This window comes from Callorhinchus milii, unplaced genomic scaffold (assembly GCF_018977255.1).
Source record: "Callorhinchus milii isolate IMCB2004 unplaced genomic scaffold, IMCB_Cmil_1.0 Scaffold3, whole genome shotgun sequence".
Taxonomy (NCBI): domain Eukaryota; kingdom Metazoa; phylum Chordata; class Chondrichthyes; order Chimaeriformes; family Callorhinchidae; genus Callorhinchus; species Callorhinchus milii.
The window spans coordinates 81,098,480-81,118,071 of record NW_024704744.1 but is presented as its reverse complement, the minus strand read 5'-3'; the positions used below and the strand labels follow the sequence as shown (position 1 = coordinate 81,118,071).

The 19,592-nt window shown below is 45.4% G+C and overlaps 1 protein-coding gene across 6 annotated transcripts in view; it reads left to right on the top strand.

Moving 5' to 3' along the window:
• The first annotated feature begins 6,436 nt into the window (after window positions 1–6,436).
• Window positions 6,437–19,592, top strand: part of b3gnt2b (UDP-GlcNAc:betaGal beta-1,3-N-acetylglucosaminyltransferase 2b) — a 33,647-nt gene continuing 20,491 nt past the window's right edge. For 2 of the 6 annotated variants that reach the window (XM_007892359.2, XM_007892355.2), the window contains exon 1: window positions 12,567–12,794. The gene's annotated coding sequence lies outside the window, so the exon portion shown is untranslated. Of the gene's footprint in view, window positions 6,452–12,082; window positions 12,099–12,566; window positions 12,795–18,914; window positions 19,120–19,592 lie in introns of those variants that run through there. The other 4 variants (XM_007892361.2, XM_007892357.2, XM_042333026.1 and 1 more) reach the window with 3 other exon arrangements.

Below are 19,592 nucleotides of genomic sequence, written 5' to 3'. Positions count from 1 at the left end.
TGTGCATTATGTGGGCGAAATGCAGCAGCCAATTGCACTCAGAAGTGTCCCATGTAGTGAGTGTATTTTTGTATTACCCCGGAAAGCTATCCGCCAATCGACTCACAACCGTGTTCCTACTTACTGCTAGGGAAACAAGCGTGAGGAGTAAGGAAACTTGCCTAAGATTTCCCCCCACCCGTTTTTTTATTAAATGTTATCATTCAAGTAATTTTTTGATAGTTTCCACTGGGGGGACACGCTCCCGAGAACCAAAATTAAATGAGATAACATTGGTCTTGGCATCTTTTACACCCTTTTACTCTTCTTAAATAACTTTGCATTAGAATTCTGATTTCTGACTTTTCCTAATCCAGGTTGGTTGATTCGTAAGAGTTTTGCCAACAACAAACTCTTTTGACGTACCCTTGTGAAGTTGAAGGTTGTTTTCTTCCAAATTAGCAAAACACACACACTTGAAAACGCTTGATGTGGTTCTTTTTTTAACTGATCGCATATTTCCTGCATTACATTTACGCCTTTTTTAACGGAAGATTGTTTTCACAGTGATGAGGCTGGTAAACTTGATCTCCTTTAGACAGCGAGAATAGCTAAGACTCACTTTTGTAAGCCAGTAAAATGACAGTGTATTTTACAACATGCGGGAGACCATATCTTTGCTTGCGAGTGAAAAAAAATCCCACCTTTCCATGAAGATGTTGCCTTATTAGTTTCACTTTTGATGTTTCGTTTTTAGCAATGAAAAGTAAACCGATGGTTGATTACACTGGCTTTGCTGTTTTTCATTCAGGCAGGTAACTCAGTGGTTAGAACAACCGGAGGTTTGGGTTACAGTGAATTCCTGGTTGAACTCTGTCCCAATTTTCTGGCATACTTCAGTCAGACATCCGGATGAATCATTGCAGAAGTGAATTGCTCCTTTGGAAGCTGAAGTAAAATTCATTATGATCATTTTCTCTATCTACCAATTAGACATGACCGATACGTTTTCTATTCTCAAGGCTGAAACGAAAAGATGGGTCAAAGGAAAGGAAGCAGAGAGCAGCAGGTACAAGAAAAAAATAACAACCTGTATTTACATAGCGCCTCAAAATGCTTCACAAAGTCGGGACCGGATGCTGAGCAAGGGAATGGGGAGGTAGGAGGTGGCTTAGGTGAGGTCGATGAGGTTGTTTTTTAGGCGGATTTAAAGACAGATGAGAGTGGGCAAGATGATGGAGTTCCAGAGTTTAGGGGTACAGTTAAAATAAATAATCATAATAATCTTTGCATTTGATATAGCGCCTTATCACGTTTTCAAGATGTCTCAAAGAGCTTCACAGAATATACTGTAAAGTGAATTGACTGTATATTTTGTGGGTGAAAACCTGGCAGCCAATTGCGCACAGCAGTGTCCCACAAACAGTCATGGAATGAAGTGATCAATCTATAAATATTTTTTTGAAGGGATTATTACCTCAGTTCCTGAGTGTCAGCTTGGCTCAGTCCGAAATACTCTTGTCACTGTGTCAGAAGATTGTGGGTTCAACGACGACGACAACAACTTGCATTTATATAGCACCCTTCACGTGGGGCATTGTCTCATTTGGGTGCTTTGAGCTCCTTGTCTGCAGCATTGTCAGAAACAGATGATAAAGTGAGGTCACTCCTTCCTGTTCAAGTGGAAGTTAAAGATATCATAGCATTATTCAAACAGTGTTTCAGCATTTTATCAAGTAGGATTACTGTTAAAGCAAGGTCCAAGGATTCACTATTACTAGTAACTGCAGATGATTTTGGTAAAGACTGATAGTTTTATAGTGCGGTATCACATTCAAACATTCTATAGTGGTTAACAAGAACTGTCAATTGCAGAGACTATTTTTATAGGCAGAAATTTTGACAGCCAAGGTCCATAAGCAGGCATGAGATAAATAACTAACTAATTTGGAGGCCTGTTTGCCAGGACACTATGAGAAACTCTCTTCTCTAGTGAAATAGAATCTTGGATATCTAACTTAAAACAGGTTTAGTATCTCAAATAGCAACTCACAGATCGGTTCAGTTGAAGAAGGCCCTTCAGCCCAACTGATCTCATCCTTCCAGAACACCCATCCTAACATCCTCCCATCACAGCATCAAGCTGTTTTTAAATGAGTCCAGCGTCCTGGCCTCAACCACTCTTACAGGCAACCCGTTCCAGGTATGAATTCCCCTTTGAGTAAAGAAGTTTGACCTGGTAGCTGTGCTCAAATTGCCCTTTGTGACTCAAAACGTACGTCCTTTTGTTCTACAGGGTGTCCACAAAGTAAATTTTGTTACCACCTGTTACAATACAGCGATATGAGACTACAGAGGAGCTGAAACAAGCTGTCAGAGATGCATTTCGCCTCCTCACTCCATCCATGTTACGGAAGATGTAGAACCAAACATGGTGACAGATCATTATCTGCCATGAAAATGATGGTGCTCACAAACACGCACTGATCCTCTGACGTCTAAATACAGTTAAACACGTGTACTGAATACGATTAAGTATTTCTAAATACAATTATCATCATTCTTTCACATGTTTCAGTTATTGGTCAATGCCCTGTTGAAAAAAACATGGGGTAACAGGATTTTGTGGAGCCCCTGTAATCTCTTGGTGATTCCCAAAATATGGTTTATTGTATTTGTTTTTTCAATCCCATTTAAAATATTATATACCTTTGTAAGGTCCACTCTGAGACATAGCCTTTCAAGACTGAAGAGCCCTGACTTGTCTGATTGTTTCTAATCATCCTAACATCAAGGATCATTCTCGTTGCTGTTCTCTGACCTGCCTCTAGAGCCTGAGGGAGGCCCCTTATGTCGCAGTGACCATAACTGTATGCAGACCAGAGCACTGTATAGCTTCTGACACTTAGTGACACAACTTGTTGTTGTTGTCTTGCACTGGTGCGGGAGCCTAGCCTATGAAGCTCATGTCTCGACGGTGCGGCTTGAACCTTCTGACCCAGAGAGCCAAGAGCCAATCAAGCCAAACAGATGTGTGCGTGGAGGAAATTTTGTTTTGTAAAAATTCTTTCCAAAAGGGAAGATTATGTAGTAAGATGTTAGTTACAATTAAGCAATGTGATGATGTAATTTGGAAGAGATTGCAAAACCATGACCACAGCAAATATTTACCTCCAGACAAGAAGGAAAACATGTACCATGTGCCACAGCCATTCATTTAAGAAACACAGCATGTAGTTATTTCAAAATATTCTGGTTTATTCACACACAACCACACCCGGAAATTTAGTATTACATGTTTTCCCATTGATATATTTGGAAGTAGCAGTACATCATAAAATGAAAACTAGAACTGTTTTTGTCATTGCACCAAAAGCAGCAAGTGACAAATCAATGTTTAGTTTAGAAGTTGAAGGATAATCTTTGCGTTAATATTTAAGTGTTCGCAACCCTTGTTTTCCAAAGTATCTTCAGCAAAATGCTGCTACACAAAATCACTCCATACTTACTTATGAGACAGGCTAGTTTTCACCCTGAGGATGATGTGTTGTTGAACTGGTAATCCTAGTTACAAATTAAATACAACAACAACAAAATTACATTTCACGTTGAGAGGTCGTCCCAAAGCGCTGAACAGTCAGGTGTCGGGGCCCAAGCACGGTGGAGGGTTGGTGTAGGGGTGAGGGAAGGCAGAGAGGTGGGAGGGAGAACAAAGGCACAGTTGAAGAGGAGGGTCTTGAGACCGACCTTGAAGGAGGCGATGTAGGAAGCGAGGCGAAGGGACCGTGGGATGGAGTTCCAGAGTGTGGAGGTAGAGAGACTGAAAGCCCGGTCACCGATGGTAGGGCGGGTCGGGCGGGAGACATGGAGCAGGCCAGAGCCTGATGAGCAGAGGGAGCGGGCAGGTTGGCAGGGAGTCAGCAGGTCAGAGAGGTAGGAGTGGGCAAGGCCATGGATGGCCTTAAAGGTGAGGACGGGGATCTTGAACTCGATCCTCTGGGGGATGGGGAGCCAGTGGAGTCGGGCGAGGGTGGGAGTGATGGGGTCGCGGAGCCTGGTGCGTGAGAGTACACGAGCTGCAGAGTTTTGGATGATCTGCAGCTTGTGAAGGGAAGAGTTGGGAAGGCCGATGAGGAGGGAGTTCCCGTAATCGAGCTTTGATGTGACTAATGTGTGGGTGAGGGTTTCGGCAGCCTGAGGGGTGAGGCAGTGGCAAAATCTGGCAATGTTGCGGAGGTGGTGGTAGGCAGTGCCGGTCATGGCGTGGATGTGGGGGAAAAGGATAGTTCAGGGTCAAACAAGATACCCAGGTTCCTGACTGGCTTAGTGAGGTAGAGTGTGCAGCCGTGGAGGCTGATGCTGCCAGTGCCTGAGGTGCAGAGGCGCTGGCGCGAGCCAATCAGGAGGGCCTCGGTCTTGCTGAGATTCAGCTGGAGAAAGTTGTCCCTCGTCCAGGACTTGGAGGGAGTAGGAGGAGAGGAAAGAGCAAAGCTGGGAGGCAACGGCTCTCTCAAGGACCTTAGATAGAAAAGGGAGGTGGGAGATGGGCCGATAGCTGGATAGCAGGGATGGGTCAGGGGAAGGTTTCTTCAAGGTGGGGGTGATAGTGGCTGTTTTGAGGGGGAAAGGAACAGTGCCAGATGACGGGGAGAGGTTGATGATGTCGGCGAGTAGTGGGGCAAGGAGGTGGAGCTGGGATTTAAGGAGGGGGGTGGGGATGGGGTCCAGGGAGCAGGTGGTGAGCTTCATGGAGCATATGGTGGTGATGACAGAGGAGGGGGTGACAGATTCAAAGGTGTGGAAGGAAGGATGGATAGTAGTTGGAGTGTGGGGTGGGGGTAGGGAGGGGGTGGAAGTTTGGAGGTCAGGGCAGCTGAACGGATTCCCTCAATTTTGGACTTGAGGAAGTCCAGCATTTTCTCGCAGTGAGAGTCAGAGGAAAGAATCTGCGAGGCATGGCGGAGAGGGCAGAAGAGCCGGTTGGTGGTGGAGAACAGGAGCCTGGGGTTGCCCTTCGCCTCCAGGATTAATCTGGAATAGGACGATTTGGCCGAGGCGAGAGCGGAGAGGTAGGTTTTGATGAGGTCCAGCCAGATGTGGCGGTGGACGGTTAGGCCAGATTTGAGCCAAGTGTGTTCGATAGTCTGCATCTGGCCCTTATAAGCGAGCGGAGGTAGCTGGTGAACCAGGGTGAGGATCAGGAAGAGGAGGCAGTTTGGGAGGTGAGGGGGGCAAGGGCGTCGAGTGTGGTGGAGAGGATGCTGTGGAGAAGAGTAAACGCAGAGGATGGGTTGGTGCGAGAGGTGGGCCAAGGGGGGGAGGAGATCAGAGGACTCTAAGGCAGCGGAGAGGGATTGCAGGGAGATCTTCTTCCACGGACTGTAGAAGATGGTGGTAGGTTTGGAGGCAGTGGGGAGAGGGATATGGGAGTTGAAGGAGATGAAATGGTGGTCAGAGATGACCTTGTCAATGACGCTGAGGCCCCGGGTGATCAACAGGTCGAGCAGGTGATCGTGGGTGTGGGTAGCAGAGTGGATGTGGAGGAAGAAGTTGAGAGAGGAGAGGAGAGAGGAGAAGTCTGAGGAGGTGGAGCAAGAGGGGGTGAAGTGGAGGTTGAAATTGAAAGGATGATGAGGCAGTCGGAGCAGAGGCATTTGGCAGGGGGATGTGTGGGATAGGAGGCGGCAGTGGATTGGTTGGCAGGGAGGGTGGGGATGCAAATGAGGGAGGGGAGGTTAGCCCCCGGGGTCAGGGTCCGGGGTGGCTTGTGACGGTAGTGGGGAATGGGACAGCCAGCACCGACTGCCACCATGAGCCCAACGGAGGATTCACAGGCTGGAGCAGAGGGAGGCAGTTGGGGGGGGTGGTGGTGGTCAAGCAGAGATAGGAGGCGGGGAGGGCGGAGAGAGAGCAGTACAGAGCGGGAGAGTTCCAGGGAAGGGGGGGGGGGCATTTTGAGGGAGGGCCAGCTCGGGTCGGGGGCGGCAGCCAAGATGCGCACGCTGGGACGAGTGGCGGCGGGTTAGTGGGACATCGTCAGCCTGAGGAGGCTGTGGGGGCCAGAGGTGGTGCAGAGTGGGGAGGGCGCTCCTTGTGGTTATGACTGAGCAGCCTGCAGAGGAAGGACAGGGGAGGGAGACAGGCAGAGGATGGGAGACAGACACAAACAATGTCGAGTGGAGTAAGGAAACTTGCCTAAGGTTTGGCCCCCGCCTGGGGATTGAACCCGGGACCTCTTGTTTACGAAGCGAGTGGTCTAAGCCTTCCGCTACAGGACTCCAAATTTTATCCACTGCAACTGTGTTGCGGTTCTTTGTTTTCTTCATACTTTTGTTCTTAACACCCACTGGCTATGTGGCTTTGCTGTAGCGTAAAAGCAACAATTTGCATTTATATAACAGCTTTCACATTGGAAGGATGGTTTCAAGCCACTTGGCTGGGAGCTGGGAGCCGCTGGGAAGCTGGGGAGAAGGTAGGTGAAAGCGATGGATCTCTTTGGCGGGTTTTGAAGGAGAGAGTGAGGGGTCAAGGCGAAGGGATTCCAGGATGGAGATCCAGAGAGTGGAGGCAGAGAGTGGAGAATGGTTCGGCTGGGGGAACATGACACGGGCAAATATTTGTAGAGCAAAGGGAGTGCTGGTACAATAGAATCACAGGATGTCACAGAGATTGGGTGGGGAAAGGCCACAAAAGAATTTATTATGTACAATATGTATTTTTCACCACTATGAAGGTGGGGGAGGGAGGAGGAGAACTCTTCTACTTTTGTGAACTCTTCTACTCCTCCGTCATTAGGGAAATGATGTATAATAATTAACACTCCAATTTTAACTCCCTCCCCTGGCCTCTGTTCAGCACGTATCCAGTACAAATCAATACATTTATAATAATAATACTTGCATTTGTTATAGCGTCTTATCACGTCACTGAGATGTCTCAAAGCACTTCACAGAATATACTGTAAAGTGGTGTAACTGCATTTTTTTGGCATCCACAGTACACACTATGCAATACACTGTATCATGTGAAAAGCTTTGTAATAACCTTCCAACATTGACGGAACTTTGTTAATTGTAAGGATTGTTATTTATTATTATAATAAGACAATTGTACAATGGTATTAGAACTCATCAGTGTACCTGGGCTTGTGAAAGGGAAAAGTCAAGCCACTCCTGTTTGCTACGATGTCAAGTGAGGAAACTAGCAGACTTGGCTGTAATGCCTCATTGGTCAGTAGCTATTATGGTTCAAAGGCTTATACATTAACAATACCAACTTGTCAAGGCATGTGCAATGATAACCTACCTCCAGCTTCTTCAGAGGTTGAGAACATTGCAACATGCTCCCTGCATGAAACAAAATGCATAATTAACCATGAGAAATGCTGAGTATTATGTGAAATATATCACAAAATAATAATGTTTTAATTTGATATAGCACCTTTTACATAGGGAGGACATCTTAAAGTGCAGTAAACAGTATTTTACTGCAACTTTTAGTGATTGTGTGTTATGGAGGCAAATGCAAAGACTAATTTGCATGCTATACAACATCCCACCAACTGCCATGAAGTAAATGACCCATTTTATTTAGAGGCTTGTTGGCAAGGGCAAAGGCACCAGGAGAAACTCTTTCCTCTTTCTGAATGGTGTCATGGGATTTTGAGATGGCCTCCCTCAGCCTGAAATGATAATTCAAAGGTAAGCATTATTATTATTACAACTTTTGGGGAACAACTTCCAATGTCAACAGTTTTCCAGTACTCATTCTTCTTGAGCAAATATGTCTCAGAGAGGACCGCATAAACCTGTATTAAATTTTAAATGTGATTGCAAAAATAAACCCAAATCAATGCTTTAGGATGCACCAAGACAGCAGAACAAGGGGACATAGATTTAGAGCTGCAAGGGATAATTTCAGGACAAATACCAGGAGAGATTTCTTTACTCAGAATGTAATTAATAACTGAAACATATCACCAGAAAGGGTGGTTGATGCCAGGACCCTGGACTCATTTAAAAGGCAACCAGATGCTGTGATGGGAAGATGTTTGATTGGTATTCTGGAAGGATGAGATCAAAACAACAGTAACAAAATACAACAAAATTACACTTGTATAGTGTCTTTCAAGTCAGGAGGATGTCCCAAGGCACAGGACAGCCAGAGTTTCGGACCCGAGCTGGGGGTCGGGGTCGGGGAGGGTGGAGGGCAGGGGGGAATGCAGGGAAATCGAAAGCACGGTCGAAGAGGAGGGTCTTGAGATGGGTCTTGAAGGTGGCAGGGGAAGGGGCGAGGTGGAGGGACTGCGGGATGGAGTTCCAGAAGGTGGGGGCAGAGTGGCAGAAGGCCCGTCCATCAATAAGTGGGGCGAGCGAGGCAGGGGACATGAAGCAGGCCTGCTGAGCGCAGGTTGCGAGGAGGGTGGTAAGGGGTTTGGAGGTCGCAGAGGTAGGGGAGAGCAAGACAAAAGGGCCTTCATCCGATCTTGTGACATCTCAGGGTATCCTGACAGTGTGTGATTAACAATAATTAATTTCACACAATACTTAGAATATGGAAATATCCCAAAGCACTTCACAGCTAATTGCTGTTAACTCCAGTGACTGTGTAATTTGCAGACAAATGCAGATGTCTTTTTGCACACAAGGTCTCACAAACTGTTATGAAGTGAATAACCAATTGATCTGGAGCACTAAACACTGCTCATTTTGCCTCCTTAATTAACAACAACAACACTTGCATTTATATAGTACAAGGTAGCATCACAGAGCACTTGAAATAATGTAATTCAATGTACTTGTACTTGTATGAGTTTTCACTACTACTTCTTGTTCTTGATAGCCAAAAATAATAATACTAATCCTTCCATTTGATATAGTGCCTTATCGCATCTTTGAAATGTCGTAATAATCACAGGATATATTGAAAAATGGTGCGACTATGTGCATTTTGTGGGTGAACACGGCAGCCAATTTGCACATAGCAATGACCCCAAAACAGCCATGATCAATTTTTTTTTATCGGGACGTCCTCCCGACGTGAAAAGCGCTATATTAAATGCAAGGATTATTATTATTATTATTTTGCATATTTGAGTCTGAACAGGGAGTGTCTGTAGCCTATCCAAAGGCATCATGGTCAAAAAATGTTCGTAAAAGTTGTTTTGTGTTGAAAAAATGTTTTGAAAAAAAGTAACGGAGCTTTTAAAACAGTTCCTGGAGCAAACAGAACCCAATAGAAACCTCCCTAAACACATCAAAACAATCAGTTTAAGGAGCAACTTTTATTATCTCTTGAGTCGATGCCAAAACCGCTATGTTAATAATAGCTTCATTGATCGCCTCTACGTCCACTGTTTTCTTTATCCAACATGTTAAAACGATATGAATGTTCAATGGGGTCTGTAATATCCTGCAACAAATTAGTAGAACGAGGGTTGCAAGCCAGGAATCTCTTAATAATAATAATAATAATCCTTGCATTTGATATAGCGCTTTTCACGTCGGGAGGACGTCCCAAAGCGCTTCACAGAACACACTGTAAAGTGAATTGACTGTATATTTGTGGGCGAACGTGGCAGCCAATTGCGCACAGCAATGTCCCACAAACAGTCGTAGATTAAAAATGACCAATTTATTATTGTTTTTGGTTTTGGAGGGATTATTATTAGGCGTCTTAGAAATTGAGGTATAATAATAATAAAGATCCTTGGATTTCACGTTGTCAAAACGACTCAAAGTGCTTCATAGGACTTTTTTTATTGTAAAGTACAGTGATTGTGTATTTCAAGGCGAACGGGGCAGACAATTTTCACACAGCAAGGTCCTGCAAATACGAAATGAATGACCAATTAGCTGAAGGATTGTTAGCCAGAACAATGGTAGAAACTCCCTTACTGAATCTACCAATTGAAGTTGTGTGATAACAGAAAAACAAGATATGTAATAATAATCCTTGCATTTGATATAGTGCTTGTCACGTCTTCTAGACGTTTCAAACCACTCCACTGAATATACTGTAAAGTGAATTGACTATATATTTGTGGGCGATGTTGAAAATGTTGAAGGGAGAGAGGCCAGAGTGCACCCAGAGCGGTTGTGGATTGGCTGTGGCAAAGTGTCCATCACCCGAGGTACCCCCCACCCAGGAGGTTAGATTGGTGTTGAGGCAATTTCAATGGGTTTCGCAATGGCAGAGAACCCCCTTGTTGCCTCGGGCCCAATGCCATTGTTTGGGTTGCATGTGCCTATGGCCGCAGGTGAATTCTGACTGTACCCTGCTTTATTCCTGATATTCAAGCCAAAGACTTCCGAATGTCACACAAGCGTTTGTATATATGAACCATTTGAAATAATGCATTATTTAATCAGGTCGGTCAACACAGGAAATTCTAGAAGTGATCTTCATGATCAGCAAGAGTTACGAGAACACAAACCTATTTAAGCACAATGACCGGTGTTTTTTTCAAAGCAGCATGCATTAAACATTTAAAAACAAAATGAGTTGACTGTTACTTCTGCCAAATAAGACACGGCAAAGCCAGTGAACACTCAGTCGTTAGCTCATGCATTGGTAGATATACAGGAAATCTGGAAATTTCCTGAGTGCTCCCAGTACTTACTACCCCATGTAGCTTAGTTCAGAAGTTCCATTTAAGCCCAACAAAGTTTTTAAACTGCAGCTGTTTTGTGCTTTTTGGCATGCCGCCACCCCCATTACAAATTTTGTTATATATTTCACATAAAGCTCCCCATTCGGGAAGCCAGTGTGTGTCACTATCTCCTTTCAAGTCACATCTGCTTCTGCAAACCTGCCTCAACCACAAAATGCGGTGTCTGGATGATGTGATAAGGCGATGCATCAACAACAACTTGCATTTATACAGCACCCTTCGCACAGGGGCAGCTTCTCTGTGCGCTTAAGTGTCGTAGCCAGCCACTGAATCGGCGAGGGAGGGCGGGGGTGACAGGAAGCACGGTCAAAGAGGAAGGTCTTCAGTCGGGATCTAAAAGAGGGGAAGGAGGAGGCAAGGAGGAGGGATTGGGGGAAAGTTCCAAAGTTTTGGATCGTAGTTGCTGAAAACGAAATGCAAGGATTAGAGATTATTACTATAAACCTGAAGTCAATGATCGGACAACTGTATATAACATATATATACTGTATGAAAAAAAACTTGGGTTTGACACTGGTTTTGGACATTATAAAAAGGTGGTGTTAATTTATTTAAACAAAGTCTTTATTTGCATTCGCCTCAGTGCTGACAACTGTTACACGCCTTCAGCTTTGCTGTTTGTTTCAAGTGGACCAACCCCCCCCACCACACATACACACAGACACCCACACACAGAGACACACACAGACATACATGGGGATGAGTTCAAGACCACGTGACCTGTCATTGGTCATTGGTCCGGTGGGGGGGGCGGGTGTGGAGTGCAGGTGAGTGAGCACATCGCGCGTGCGCGGCGTGGGCCCAACACGTGTTCCGCCCAGCTCAGCCCCGCCCCCTTTTCCCCGCCGTCGCTCCTCCCACCTCCCTTCAACTCCGAGAGTGGGGGGGGGGGGGGGCGACGAGAGGCGCATGCGCACGGAGCCGGCAGGCGAGTGGGAGAGGAGAGGGGGAAGTTAAGTGGAACTCCACCTCACCTCGCGCGTCGAGGCAAAAGTCCGCGCGCACGCGCAGTGAACGCAACCGGACTTTATCCGGCCCCAGCCCTCCCCCTCCCCCCGCGGACGGCTGCGGTCAGTGCGCATGTGCCAAATTCGTCTTCGACCGCCACCACCGCCGCGGCCGCCGCGTTGGAGTTTGTGTAAAAAAAGTGACGTACTCAGAAGTGAGAAGACAGACCGACAGAGAGAGAGAGGGAGGGAGAGAGAGAGCGGGAGAGAAGGGCATCACCATCACACCAGGCAACGTGAGACCGGCTGGGAGTTCAGCGGGAAGAGCTACCATCTTCCTCCTCACTGACTGACTGACTGACTGACTCCCCCTCCCTCCCTCCCTCCCTCTGGAGGAGAGCATGTAATGGAAGGATAAAGAGCCCTTGTCCCCCCCTCCCTCTCCCCCCCCTCCCTCCCCCCTCCCTCTGGGTCGGGCCGGGCTGGAATGTCAGTTTGTGGTGCGTGGCCTTTTCTCTCCCCCATTTGAATACATATTTTTGCCCTCTCCCCTCCCCTCCCCACACACACCCACCCCTCCTCCTCCTCCTCGCCCTGCCCTCCATTTCCTTCCACTTCTCTTCTGACATTTTTTTTTTGCCGGGGCGCCCGTCTGTCTGTCTCTGTCTGTCTCTGTCTGTCTGTCTCTGTCTGTCTGTCGACAGTCAATAACGGAGGAGAAAAAGGAGAAAAAAAGTCTTTCACAGGAATCCCGGACACTTTTTTTTTCGCACTCCTCCTCCTCCTCCTCCTGCTCTTTGCTGCTGCTGCTGCTGTTCGCCAACAACTTTAAAGGCCTTTATCTATATATATATATATATATATATTTGTTCTCCTGTGCCCGTGTGCTGCTGCTACTGGTGGTTGTCGTCGGTGGTTTGATTTTTTTGTTGTTGTTGCCGTTGTAATATTGTGTCGGAAGACAGACAGACAGACGCAGACAGACAGACTGACTGACTGACTCTGACGGTCAGACCGACTCACCTTTCTGAGAAATCGACTGGTGCCCCACAGAGAGACTGAAGGAGGGCGGGGGGTGGGGTGGGGGGGGGGATGAGTTCGTCGGATTTTGTTTCAGTCGCTTTAAACCCTCGCCCTCTTTGAGAGAGCCGGAGATCAGCTCAGCCCAGACTGCTCCTGTTACACATCTCTCGCAGGTACAGTACTTTACTTTTATCGTTATGTATGTGTGTGTGTGTGTGTGTTGTCCCCCTCCCCCCCTCTCCAATCTAAAAGTCATTTACAACATTGTTTGCGGCTTTGCCAAAGACAGACAGACAGAGAGTGAGTGAGTGAGTGAGTGAGTCACTGACTGGAGTCTGGATTCCTACCCCTCGGCCCCCAGGACCTGTTCCACTCTCGGGAGGGGTTTTGGCAACTACTATAGCGTTTAATCCGCTGCACAGGGATCTGCGCCCATCCGGAGACGAGAGACGAGATGGTTGTTGATTTCATCCCAACTGCCTTATTTTTAAGTCGTTTTCATTTTCTGTTCCTTCGTCGAAAAAACGATTTTAATGTGTGTTGTGTGTGTGTGTGTTGGGGAGCGAATAAGAGAGAGGGCGGATAGGAGTGTTTGTTGAGGAACACATTCAGTTGGAAAAACACAGGCAGAACACAGCGCTGTTAAGATATTATCCTTTGAAGGAAAGTTTTCACTTCCATGAATTTCACGTGCGTTAAAGTACTTTAAAAGGTCGTTGTTTGTTCTGATCCTATTTGGGCAGCTGCTCAAGTGGAGGGGTGGGGGGGTGGGGGGGTCGAGAGAGAGAGAGAGAGAGAGAAAAGAACATCGAGTTCATCTCTCGGGCACCTCCAAGTGGCGAGTCTGCAGTATTTGGGGAAGGACATGAGAAACATGGAAGAATTATTTTTTATCTTCTAATTGACTTGATGAAAATTTCCACTCACTTCTTGCATCATGATGCCATGGTGGAGTCCTGCAGCTCAGTGGTTGGAGCACTCGCTTTGCAAGCGAGAGACCTGAGTTCAATTCCAGGCAGGTCAGGGCGAAACCTTGGGCAAGTTTCCTTACTCCACACAGAGCCTAATAAATTCCCTCCAAAAACAATAATAAATTGGTCATTTTTAATCCACGACTGTTTGTGGGACACTGCTGTGCGCAATTGGCAGCTGTGTTCGCCCATAAATATACGGTCAATTCACTTTACAATGTGTTCTGTGAAGCGCTTTGGGACGTCCTCCCGACGTGAAAAGCGCTATATCAAATGCAAGGATTATTATTATACAATTTGCATGTTTCTTAATGTACGACAAACTTACGCAACCTATGAGGGTGGATCCTGGGTGTGATCGTGTTCAGCGGTGATGAGTTCACGAACAGTTCTGCAAGCTTCGTATCTTACATTACACAATAGATTGCACGTCATTTGCAATTTTGTGAAATAGGAAATTTATTGGGACATTCATAAATAATTGTCTACGGTATTGTACATTAGGTTTACTTGTACTGTAGATAGAGCTGTGTGTTTGAGGGCAGATAGGGCCGAGGGTTTTACAGGTATTTGGTGGGCCCTTGGTGAGGAAGGTGTTTGACTTATGGGATGTTTAAAGTAGTGAAGCATTGACTACATTGAATTTCTTATGGTCTATTTGTTTGGTGTTGGGGGGGTGGGAGAGAGAGAGAGTCGAAATGTCAGAACAGGATTATAGGAAAGAGGCATTTGTTCAGCCTCAGGCACAACTAGTGGACCATTTGAATAATTGCCAGATGCCCACATTTGTTTTGTTCACACTTGATGTGAGGGGGGTGGGCGGAAAGTCATATGTCTGTGGGATGCAGGGGTCCCAACTCAGTTGGCAATAGAATTTGAATCTGAGACTGGTGAGGCTTTGTGTGATTCTTTTGCAGTCCAGGAGTTTCTCCTAGAAAAATTGGAATCATAGCATCATCTGAATGTGTACAAGCACCTGTCTACCAAGGCAGGGTGAGCGGGCACAGTTTGAGGGTATGTTTGGTGCAGCATTCTGAACGCAGCACGTGGAGATCATCTTGAAAATAGTGGTGAGGAAATCAGTGGGGTTTGTGACATAAAGGAAAGATCCTCGAACCCTCTGTTGTCAACTCATTATACATATGAAGCATGTATGGGTTTGATCTTATGGGACTTGACGTGAAAGGCGCTATACAAGTGTAATTTGTTGTTGACTGAGGTAAGACTCCTATGGTGCTCCATGTCACAGAAGGTGAATGTGAGACAGGAGGGGAAGGGTTACTGTTTTTGAGTTACTACACTAGTATTATTTCTTTCAAATGGGAGGCCCAAGTTGGAGACTGCATCTTTTCGGCATGCTGGAAAATGCCAGCTTTTAAGTATGTTTCTGGATTTATGGGGTAAATCCTCTTGTTTTATTGGTACATAAGGTGGTGTATGTTTAGTACCTTGTTTAGTTTTTGTAGTTGATGTTGCCTGGTGTTTTATGAGCTTTTCAGAAATGTTGCCAGCTGCTTGGCGTTTCTTCAAGCTACTGCTGCACATCATGGGCTCTTTGGAAGTGTCTGAAAAATAAAGTTTCTCTTAAGTGTAGCAACAGTCAAATGAAGGATTCGGTAGTTGTGGTCGTAGAAGTTTGCTCAACGTAGTAAATGGATCAAATGTTCGCTTTGACACTTCAAGATTCCCTGAGGTTTGGGGTAGCGGGGAGATGAGGAGTACTGCTTGCGTGCAAAATGATTGAGGTTGATGCTGTGTTTGTATAACCACTCATCCATGGTCATAGTGTGCTCCCTTGCAAACATCTCAGCAAAATGGGGATATTCCTCTTCAGCTTCAAGAAACAATTTTGCCTGCTGGTGTTTTGAAAGACTTGAAATCTTGATGTTTCAGTTACAGGTGGAAAAAGTTTGCTATGACACCATAAGGTAATGGGAGCTTGGGAGTAAACAGTTACATTGCCATCCATTATTTATAAAGGAGTATTTTTATTTGTAATTTTCATTTTGATTTTTTTAAAGGTAGTAATACAGTAGTTTTCCTTTACAGCATTATCTAAAACCTTGAACACTTTAAAAAATGTTCGGTGATAAGTTTGTTGCATACTGTTTTATAATCTGGGGTGACACACCACTACAGTATCGAGGGAGTACTGCTTTGTTAGAGGTGCTTTATTTCAAACAAAAACAACAGCAACAAATTACATTTGTATAGCGCCTTTCACATCAGGAGGACGTCCCAAGGCGCTAGACAGTCCGGGATCCACACCCAAACTGGTGGTTGGGATCAGGAGGGTTGGAGCCCGGGGAGGGTAGGAGGGTGGCTGAAGAGAAGATTCTTGAGACGGATCTTGAAGGAGGCAAAGGAGGGGGTGAGGCGGAGGGCCTATGGAGTTCCAAGGGGTGGGGGCAGAGAGGCTGAAGGCCCGCCTGCCAACGATGGGGCAGCAAGGAGGGGGACGTGAAGCAGGTCATATCCTGCTGAGCAGAGGGAGTGGACAGGTTGTTAGAGTGTTAGGAGGTCGCAGAGGTAGGGAGGAGCGAGGCCGTGGAGGGCTTTGAAGTTGAGGGCCAGGATCTTGGACTGTACCCTCTGAGTGATGGAAAGCCAGTGGAGCCGGGCGAGGATAGGGAGGTTAAAAGAAGGCACAGTCTGCCTGTACTAATAGTTAAAATTGAAACTGTGTCATAGGTCTTGCTGCACTCTACCTCCGTGACTTTCTAAAACCTTGTGAACCCACCCCGGCTCTCCGCTCAGCAGGTGCTGGCCTGCTTCTTATCCTCAGCCCTGCCTGCCTCACCTTCACAACTGGGCTTTCTGCCCTCGCACTCCAGAACTGCATCCTGAAGTCACCTGCTTCGCCCCTTCCCTTCCCTTGCCTCCTTCAAGATCAAGACCTTCCTTTTTAACTGCTGATTGTCTTCCCATCCCCGCCCCTCTTGAATCCAACCCCCAGCTTGGGTATACGTACCTTAGGACGTCCTCCCAATGTGAAAGGCGCAATATAAATGCAATTTGTTGTTATTGATATAGGATCTTGAATACCTAAAAGCAGGGTGATCTGGTGTTTTGGTCATTAGTCTCACTTTCCCCCATCCAACTCACCCCAAAATTGTCTTGGTTTGATCATTTATCTGATTGGTGTTTATGGGACATTGTTGCCTCAGTTTAATTGCTGTTTGCCTCAAAGTCACTAAATTTCAAAGCAACTCTTGGAAGATGTCGTTTGAGATGTACCGGCTGCAGAAATTCTTCAATCTTGATTTGGAAGCTCAGCTTGTTTTACAATCTAACGGGGAGGCTGGTTAAATGCAGTGATGCTGTGATAGAGGCCCAGATACAGGTATCTGTTCGTCTCTCACCAAACCTCACGTTTAGTTAGGCCTGAAAGGAGTCGAGGAAGAGTCTCAGACCTGCAGCTTGATTATGGAGATGTCTGTCATTAGCTCATTTGCCACTGTAGCAAATATTTATTTTATAAAGTAAAGTGATAATGCTAGAAATTGCCTCATACTTATAGAAAATGTAAAGCATGCATTACACAAATCAATTATTTTTCTACGATTACCTGTCCCATACTGAGTAAAGTTCCGTGACCACAGCTTATACAAGTATTGTGTTGTAAATGTGGCTCGGAAAAATTTCATTCCTGACCCGAATTTTAATAGGCAGTGCAAAGTCCAATAAATAACAAGTTGTTGTTACAGTTCAAGGTTACAGATTTCAGAGCATAATTTGAAATGCAATATGGTGACTTGCAGAAGACATTTGATTTTTTTTGTTCAGATTTTTTTCCACTCCCTCTTCTGAAGAATTGTGATTGCTGTTTCCTTATTAAGCTATAATTCCATGGTCATCAGTATCATCCATTAGTTTGTCAGTGTGCCCATTATCCACGCAGGTAGTGAAATCTCAACTGAGCTTGATCATGTCCATATCCTGTTGATCTGAGGGCTACACATTTGCACGTTTCAGCAGGGTGTCTCTTGATAGTTAGCAGGATTAAAATAATTTTCCTCTCCCTAGCACTGTAGTTCTACAACTGTGACCACTCAGCACAGCCCAGTATTCAAACCTGAAAGCTTCTCATCTGATTACCAGTGTTTCACTTGGCTATTCTTTACTATCTATAAGCCCACTTTGGATCACCAGCAATATATTTTTTTAAAAATCTTACTATAAATAACTAAACATTGAGTTTAAAATAATTCAATTGTTCTGCTCATTGAGGATTGTGCAAGCTTCTCTGTCGTAGTTAAATATTTCTTTAGAACCACTTGATTGAATGCAATATGGAGTTAATATTTGGTAACCTTGCAAATAAAGAAACATTATACTTTTGAGGGCACAAAGCATCTTTGTTTTTGTTCAAAATTCAGGTATTATTTTTCTCACAGCTGAGGGTGGTTCACATGCCGCCATATCTCTGTCAGTGTTGTTCAGCCCCCTGCTGACAGATGTGCATTAATCTGGTAAAAGCTTGTTCTCTAATACCTCCTGTGAGAAATAGGTCTTTGTTTGCATCCCCAGAGAGATGAGTAGAAGGCTGAAGATTCCCTGCTATTTTTGTGCTGTACTGTGTTGCTCCACTGTGCTGTGACTAGAGTATTCAGACTTAAACTTCTCTTTAGAGTAAATCCTTTCTTTTAGTTCAAACATTACATATTGCCCTTTTTTACCTGATGCTTTTAGCTCCATTTCCTGAAGTTTTTTCTAATGATTCTTTAACCTAATGTTATCTTCTATTGTTATTTTGATGGTAATCCTTGCATTTGATATAGCGCCAAGAAACATGTAAAATTGTTTCAGGTCTTCCTGTAAAGTGTCGTGACTGAGTTTTTAGACATACACGGCAGCCAACTTGCACACAACAATGCCTCACAAACATGAAGTGAATAACCAATTTTATCTGGAGGATTTTTGGCCAAGACATGAGAAACTCCCTTCTCATTTTGAATAGTGCTGAGGGATGTTTGATGTCCACCACAATAGATGAACGGAAACTTGGTGTAACGTTGCATGCAAAGAACTGCACTTCGGACAATGTGGCTCTTCTCATCCTAGACTATGAACTCTTGTGTACTGATGTGAGGCTTGAATCTATAACCTGCTGAGCCAGATGTGAGGCTTGAATCCATAACTGTGATACCAATTGAACGAGCCCGACAATTTGGCTGAATCTGTCGGCGTCTTCACTGTGAGGTATACAGTGGAAGCCGCTTTAGCCGGACCCTGGTTAACCTTGGACTCTGGGTAAATCGAATAACACCCCCGGCCCCGATTCATTTGTATTCTTGCCTGTTTTAGATATGCTGGTTAATCTGTATAACAATCTGGTGAATCCGGACAGAATGCCACGCTGGTCACTGCTGAATGCACTCACTGCTTTCTGTGTCACAAGCGGACTCCAGGCTGGAGATGGGAGCAATTACATTGCGATTGGTTGACAGCGGACTCCAGACATTCACAAGCGGGTGGAATTGGGCTGTCAATCGCTGAGGGGATGGAGGAACAGTGAAGAAACCAGGTAGTGAATAGGAGGAGTCAAATCGCCATTGATTAACAGCCGGAGCCGCTTGTGAACGGGTGGAACGCCCATCCATTCACAAGCAGCTCCGAGGCTGTCAGTTATCTTGGAGCCGCCGCTAATTAGTCCCTTTCCCACCAATGGGAACAGCAGTGTGTGGGAGGAGGTGCACCTTCCGCCGTATTTCTTTCCAGACCAGAATTTGAACTCCTAATCTAGACTCGCATTCCAGTTTGGTCCTGTTGTGTTACGAATCGTGTCTTTCGGTTGAGACATTAGGTGCTGTTTGATGGTTGAAATGGATGTTCAATTCCCTGACATTGTTACGAAGATGTTCATTGTGTCCTGACTAATATATCTCTTTGTTCAAAATCATCAGAAAAGAACCATACAAGTCTTTCATTCTGTTTGTGGTTTTCAGTTGCATTTGCCTATAAAACAGGTTTTATTCTTCAAATTGTGAAGCCCTTTTA